Source organism: Fukomys damarensis, unplaced genomic scaffold (assembly GCF_012274545.1).
Source record: "Fukomys damarensis isolate Sample0158 unplaced genomic scaffold, DMR_v1.0_HiC HiC_scaffold_23, whole genome shotgun sequence".
Taxonomy (NCBI): Eukaryota; Metazoa; Chordata; class Mammalia; order Rodentia; family Bathyergidae; genus Fukomys; species Fukomys damarensis.
In genome coordinates this window covers 38,579,278-38,587,166 of record NW_022900935.1, presented here as the reverse complement: position 1 = coordinate 38,587,166, position 7,889 = coordinate 38,579,278, and the positions used below count along the sequence as shown (strand labels likewise).

At 49.9% G+C, this 7,889-nt stretch overlaps 1 long non-coding RNA gene across 1 annotated transcript in view; it reads right to left on the bottom strand.

The window, feature by feature from the left end:
- Positions 1 to 2,142: 2,142 nt before the first annotated feature.
- The window catches only part of LOC104864888, a 7,183-nt gene continuing 1,436 nt past the window's right edge, over positions 2,143 to 7,889 (bottom strand). The window contains exons 2-3 of the long non-coding RNA XR_781009.1: positions 4,966 to 5,034; positions 2,143 to 2,651 (exon numbers count right to left, since the gene is read on the bottom strand). This is a non-coding gene — a long non-coding RNA (uncharacterized LOC104864888). The remainder of the gene's footprint in view (positions 2,652 to 4,965; positions 5,035 to 7,889) is intronic.

The following is a 7,889-nucleotide window of genomic DNA, read 5'->3' as shown; positions in this document are numbered from 1 at the left end:
GAGAGAGAGAGAGAGAGAGAGAGGAAAACCAAGCCATTTAAAAAGGTGCAAAATTAAAGGGTTATCTTTGTCCCATCCAGATCATCCCTGGGTCAACTTCTTCCATGCCTGGGTCTGATGGTATCGCCAATGTATTTTGCCTATTTGTATTTTTTAAACTTAAATGATTAAGTTATGCATTTTTCCTTCTTACACTTTTTGGGGAGTGGATCAAAATAGGGTCTCCCTACATAGTTCAGGGTGACCTTGAACTCACTGTATAATGACCCTAGACTCCCAGAAATCCTCCTGCCTCAGCCTTTCAAGTGCTGGGATTATAGCATACTCAACAGGCTATTCAGTTTGTAATTAAATTATCTTAGGAACAATTCCATTGGAATATATATACAGACCCAATGGCATATTCATGTACTTCGAATACGAGTGGTCTTAAACCAAGCAAAGAACTGGGTATGATGTCGAACACGTGTAAACCCAGTCTTCTGGAGGCTGAGGCAGAAGGATCACAATGAGTTCAAAGCCAGCCTGAACTACATAACAAGATTCTGTCTCAAAAACTAAAAAGAAAGCAAAGAAAAGAAGAGAGAGGGAGGGAGAAAGAAAGAGAGGGAGAGAGAGAGAAAAAAAAATCAGGTAGGCTGGCTAAGCAAAAAGCCAGGTGTGGTGGTTTAGGTTTGTAATTCCTGCACTCTGGGAGGCTGAGGCAGGAGGATTGCAAGTTAGAGCCTCCTCCCAGTCACCTCAAGGTGGCTGTGCCTGGCTGTCAACAGGCAGCAGGAAGTTGGTGCAGGGGTGGGGAGGCCAGGGTGATCACTGGCCCAAGACAAGGCCCTGACAGCCCAGATTTATCAGGGTACTGGGCGCGAGGCCTTTATCAGCTGTCAGCGTGACAGAATTTGCAGCAATCCTATGGCCACTTTGGGTGCTGACAGTCAGGAGTCCGGTGGAGGTGGCTTCTCCTTGAGATCTCCCGGCTCCCAGCCACGAGGGGGTGAGGCAGGAGGGGCACAGGTCAGGGACATTCGGGGGAGAGGAGCTGACGGTGAAGAGGGGACAGAGAGGAGCCCAGGGCTTGCTGTAATCCAGTACTCTGGGAGGCTGAGGCAGGAGGATGGCAAATTTCTGGTAACTTAGCAATTTAGCAAGACTACATGCAGAAATTTTAAAAGGACTCAGTAGGAAGGCCTTGGGTTCCATCCCCAGTATCACCAAGTAAACAAAAAGATTTTAAAGCTTGTTTCAAGGCCAACCATGGTGGCACAAACTTGTAATCCCACTACTTAGGAGGCTGAGGCAGGAGGATTGCCATGAGTTTGAGGCCAGCCTGGGCTGCATAGTGAGTTTGAGGCCAGCCTGAACTACATAGAAAGACCCTGTCTCAAAAATTTAAAAAAATAAATGTTTTGAGGCTTATAAAAGTGAACACTCACTTCCTGAAAGTCAGATGACTTTAAAAGGAGTGAGAGGTGCTGGGCAGAGAGTGGGTGGTGGGCCTGGGGCTGGGGAGACTTTTGGGGATCAACTCCTAACCCTTTCTGGCTGCTGACTTTCTTCCCCCTGACTGTGCCTGCAGCCTTCCCCTCACTTTCTAGATTAGTTTCTCCTGGCTGCTGGGAAAGCTTGCCCAAAATGTGGAGATTTCAGCAGCACGTCAGCCCAGCACGCAGCCAGGCCTCACCGGGGTGTTCATTTCCTCCTGGTGTACAGGCAACGTCCGCTTCCTTGTCTCTTTCTAAAATGTTCTTGAGAAGCTTTGCAGAGTTGGTTTGAATTGCTCCAGCTGCTCCTTGTCATGCAAAAAAAAATTTTCTTTTTTTTCGTACCGGGGAGCAAACTCAGGCCCCTACACTTGCTTGCGAGGCAGGTGGCGGAACCACTGAGCCAAATCCCCAGCCCTCAAATGTCTTATATCTTTGTCAATTTGAATGCAAGTTATGTGGGACACACAAGTCAGGGTTAGAAGTTATCATTTTTTTTTTTTTTTTTTTGGTACCAGGGATTGAACTCGGGACCTTGTGCTTGTGAGGCAGGCGGCGGAACCACTGAGCTAAATCCCCAGCAAGAAGTTGTTATCTTTGTAGGGTTTGAGACGGTTCACACCAAGCCCTCCTGGCCTTTAAGCCTTGTGCTGATGAGTCTGCTACAATTCTTCTTTATTTTTTTTGTCTGCGCTTGCAGGACATAATGATCACATTTATCGTGGCTGAGCTCAGGATCCAGCAGCCTCAGGAGCCTTAACTGCTGGGATCCGGGAGAAGCTGAGGGGCTGCACAGCCCCACCCCCTGGGATCAGAGCCCCGAGCCCTCCAGGGCCCCTCCTGGCCGCTCCTCCCACGGGCTGCACCCCCTGACTGAGATAGGGTGAGGGGAGGCCGGGCCATGCTGCCAGCCAGAGGAGCAAGGCTTTGGGGAGCCCCAGCACCCCCAGCTGCCCGACAGCCTCAGACCTGGGGACAGGGCAGTGTGGCCACCACACTTCCTGGAGGAGCCAGAGCCCAGCAGCTCAGGCAGGTGCCACAGCCTCTGGACTCCATGTCTGGTGCCAGGCGAGGAGGCACACACAGGCTGGAGGGACACAGGCAGAGAGGGCTGAGCGGGCCGGGGTTGTGGAAGGTTGGTCCTCTGAGCACTTCCAGTGTGGTGGCACAGGCCTGCAATTCCAAAACAAAACAATAACAACAACAATAATAATATTATTAGTCAGGACACAGTGGGAGGGGTCAAGCGGAACCAGCCAGGTGACAAACAGCTCTTGACCCTCACTCGACCCAGGTGCGGGGACCTCACAGGGCACCGAGGGCTGCAAGGACCAGTGCAGTCAGCCCTGTCCTGTGTCATCAGATGCAGTTCTTACAAATCTTATTAAAACTCTGATCTTGTAATATGGACACCTACTGAGTTATGCAGCATTGACAGTGGGTTTTTTTGTTTTTCTGCTTATTTGTTTGTTTATTCACGGTCTTATTATGTAGTTCAGGCCAGTCTTGAACTCACTATGTAGCCCAGGCCAGCCTCGAACTCGAAGCCATCCTCCTGCCTCAGCCTCCTGAGTGCTGGGATTACAGGTGTGCGCACCACCACATCCAGGTAGTGGTGATGGATTTAAATGGGGTGTTTCTGATTCCAAAGGGGTACTCTTGACACGCTTCAATTTCTGGGCTGCAAGAGGAGGGCTGTTGCAGCCGACAGGACCAGAAGCCCCTTTCCCCGAGAGGACCGATCCCCCTACACCTGAACTCCCAGCACCCTGCCCTCAGCACCCAGGAAAGCCAAGGTGAAGACAAACTCACTGAGGTGCTGATGGCCACGTGACGCCCCCACCCTGCAGACCAGCCCTGGAACCCCAAGGAGCCAGCAGTGTTGGTGATGGGCGGATCCCAACATCAAGGCCTCTGGGCCACTCGGCCATCCTGCCCACAGGCTTCTGGGCTCCGGCCTCCCGGTCTCCCAGCCCCTCACCTCCGAAGCGTCCTGTTGTTACTATGGTTTGCCTACCTGGGGGGATCCCCAGCCCTGCTATCCGAGACCCTCACCACGGTCTCCTGGGACACCCCGCGGTCCTCTAGGAGGGGCCCCAGGGGAACCAGGTGTGACCGCAGACGGTGCCCCCACTCGGCCACCACCAACGCGTGACTCCAGCCTCAGGGTGCCGGGACCCCAACGTGGGTGGAAACACCCACCAGCATCACCCATGGCCCTGCCGCCTCTTCTCCAGTCCTATCAGTCCCTGCTGCTCCAGACCTGGGCCCGCCTGTCCCCAACTCTGACTCTTCCACTTCCTTCCAGGAACTGGACGCCCAGAGCACAGTGTATTTTGGACACACCCTGCCTTTCCCAGGAAACCAAACAGAAATCTCCCCTCTGGGCCCGCCTTGTGTGTGGGGGGTGTGTGAATTGCAGATCTCTTATGAACATTATGCTTCTGTTTTGCAAGACAGTTATTCTTTAAGCAAACTGGAATTTCCCTCTGGTTTTTCCATGAGAGATGCAGAAAATCTAGGGGACAGGCGTGGTAGCCCACACCCATAATCCCAGCACTCTGGGAGGCTGAGGCAGGAGGATCACAAATTCAAACCCAGCCTTTGAGGTAAGGAGCTCAACTCTCCCCAAAAGGGGCATCACTGTGACCGTCAGTCTGTCTTCCTAGCAGCTCAACGCCATCCTCACCTAAGCAACCAGACAGGGTGAGAGCCCAAGCCGGCGCTGGGCTCTGATGGCCGACAGAGGCCCGTGTATAGCCTGCCATGGCTTGGTGCTTTCATACGCTGGCCCGCTTAGCCCTAACTGAAGCTCAGAGATGAAGCAACCGGCCCAAAGCCACATAGCCTTCAGCAGACACAGCTGGGATTTGATCCCTTATGAGAGTTTCCCTGCCCCATCTACCAGCTGGAGGTGGAGAAGGAAACAAAGTCAGCCGGGCGTCAGCCTGGGCCCCGGCTTCATCTTCCCACATCCAGGGGCTCCTTCCCAAACCCGGCAACCTGCGGGTGAGGAGGGAGCCTTTGGCGCCACCTGCTGGAAACACAGTGGCAGCATCCTCCTGAGGGAGACAAGACCCAAGGCAGGGCAGGCAGGGGACCTGGCTCTCAGGACATTAGTGCCTGCCCTTGGTCCTGCGACAGGTAAGCGCGTTCTCCCTGCAAGAGCAATGTCCGGCTGTCTGAGGGAGAAACCAGTCCTGTTTATGCTGAGTCCCACATTTTCACAACAGTCGTGACTATGATACAGCCCACATTGGCAGATCTGCATATCCCTCCTCCATCTTGGCTCTTCTTCCCCAGCTGTCCATGCAGCCTCTGCTGAGGGGCTGCTGGCTCCAGGAACCAGGGCAGGCAAAGGGGTGGCCGGGGCTGCCCCAACAGCTAACACTTTTCCCTGTGCTAAGTCATGTGCCCCGCACAGCATACAGCATGGTCTGGTGGACACTCGCTGTGCCCTTGGGGGAGGGGGGAGGAAGATTTGTACCTAGAGAGAAACATCAACGCCTGTGGTCTCCAGGACTAGTGCCACGGGTCTCTCTGACATCTTCTTCCTCTTAGGACAAAAAAAGGGGCTGGTTAGGTGAGCAGTCTGTGGAACCAGGACACCCATCCCAGGGTAAGCCAGCTTCCTATCACTGTGACAAAATTCCTGAGATAGCAATTTAAAAATAGGAAACTATGTGTGCTCACAGTTTCAAAGGGCTCAGTCCATGGTTGGTTGGCGTCATAATTTGGGGGCCTGAACAAACCCCAGGCCAAATCCCTTCCTCTAGGCCAGTGGTGGAGGACCTCCAAGAGCTTTCCATGGTAACAGACAGCCCACTGTGGCACCCGTGCCATGGGTCCACCACCACTGCTCTAGGCCCTGCATCCTCACAATGCTACCACCTCCCAGCAGCGCCATGGGCCTCTGGAGGACGCTGAAGATCCGACTGTGGCACCTGGCTGATGTGGCCCAGCGCTGTGACCATGAACGAGTTCCTTAGCCTCTCCAAGCCTCGATTTTCCCATCTCTGGCCTAGGGGTTGTCACAGCACTGACCCCGGGCTCCTGGTTCCCCAGCCGGCACAAGCAGAATGACAGTGGTGTCAAGCCAGGCATGCGTCGTGGCACACTCTCGTAAGCCCAGCACTCAGAAAGGCTGAGGCATGAGAATCGTAAGTTTGAGCCCAGTCTGGGCAACTTAATGATTTAGCAAGACCCTGTCTCAAACAAATTTTTAAAAGTGCTAGACATGTAGATCAGCATGAAGATCCAGGATTCCATCCCCAGGACGACAGAGCAGAAACAAAACTTACTCAAGAATAACAGCCAGAGAACCGCACCTGCTCCCGACCCAGCCGCCATTGCTCAAGCGACGGGAAGGTAGCCGCACGGGTGCCCCTGAACTCCCATAAGCCCCGCCCCCACACTCTCAGACCTCCTGACTGTGCCAGGACCCACTCTTTGGACCCACTCTGCAAAGACAGAAGTGGTCACCAAGGGTATTTTTCTGAGTTCCCAACTTTGAACATCTTTAAAGAAAGGGCGTGGGAAACCTGTAGTAGAACGTTGTGGAGTTCAACCATTCAGAAGGATGGGGAACTCAATCTGGGCCTTGCAGCCCAAGGTCAGTCAGCATCAGGGGGTTCAGCCATCAGCTAACTGAGATCAGGGGTCTTGCATCCTCGCTCTGTCTGAGCCATTAAATGGTAAATACACTATAATGAAATTTTGTTCACTGCAGACATGTTCTGGACTGCATCTTGATTTCAATTTAATTCAAATGATTTAAGGGTGATAGACTAGTGACTACCACAGGTGTTCAGTGTCCAGGTTGTGCTTGGTCTTAATGTGCTGCTGATTGTATCAGTTGGGGTAAAACATTGCGGTTGATTTGATGAGCTGTTTTCTCTGATGTTATGAAGATAAGAATGTCTGTGGGTCGTTAGAGACACAGAAGCTAGGGCACAACCGTATCAGGAAGATTTGGGTGATAATCCAGAGATTAAACCAAGGACAGTCCGACAACAAAAATTAAAATGAGAAAACACTTAAGCAAGACACAAAGACAGACTTACAATTCTCCAATGGCAAACAGTACTGCAAATGAGGATGAAAAGGCCGATAGTGAACCACCAGGACATCCTGAACTTGAAGCACAGGAAGTGACAAAACAGATCAATCGGTCTCTACAAAAATTCAAAACAGAAATAATTTGCCAGATAACCATAGAGATGGTGAGCAAAAGGAAAGGCATGATTCGAGACTCTAGAACAGAAACTGAAAAAAAAATAGATAAGCTCAGCACCACAATAGAAGCCATGAAGGCCCAGCATATGAAAGAAATGGAAACTATAAACACCCAACATAGGAAAGAAATGGAATCCATAAAACAGTTTCAAACAGATATCCAGGAGATTAAACACTCCATAGAAAGTGTACGCAACAGAATAAAAGAATGTGAAGATAGACTATCAGATATAGAAGAAGACAGTGACCATTTAAAGAGAGATATCTTAAAAACAGTAAGGTAGCATGAGAAATTGATCCAACAACTCCTAGATGATGCAAAGAAGAAAAAAACAGTAGGGGACCATGATAAATTGATCCAGCAACTCCTAGAAGATGCAAAGAAGAATAACATAAGACTGATAGGAATACATGAAGTAGCAGGAGAAAATACAAATAACTTAAAAAAGCTGTTCTCAGATTTAATGACAGAAAACTTCCCAAACAGAGGGGAAGAATTTGACATTCAGATAAGTGAGGCATATAGGACCCCAACTAGCCACAATCAAAAAAAAATCTACACCTCGACATAATCAAGATCCCAGAAACACAACAGAAGAACAAAATACTCCAAGAAATAAGAGAAAAGAAACAAATCATATGCAAAGGAAAGCCCATCAGAATCACAGCAGACTTTTCATCACAAACCCTTAGAGCAAGGAGAGCCTGGAGTGATATATTTCAAGTACTAAAAGAGAACAACCTCCAACCTAGAATGATGTATCCTGCAAAACTCTCTTTCAAAATGGATGGGGAAATAAGATACTTCCAAGAGAAAAAACACCTGAGAAACTACACGAATAACAAACCAGCACTGCATGCAAATCTAAACAAGATCCTAGAAAAAGACATTGAAGGTAACAACACCATGAGGCCCAACAGAGCAAATCAAATAGGCAAGGCAAGAAACTAAAAGGAGAAGGTGAAAAAGTAAAAAGAATCAACAAAAGGCAAATCAAATGTCAATAATAAGTCAGTGCATATCAGTTATAACCATCAATGTTAATGTCCTCAACTCACCAATCAAGAGAAATAGACTGGCAGAATGGAATAAGAAGCAAAATCCAACAATATGTTGTATACAAGAAACACACCTAGTGCAAAAAGAAGCCCATAGACTGAAAGTGAAAAGATAGA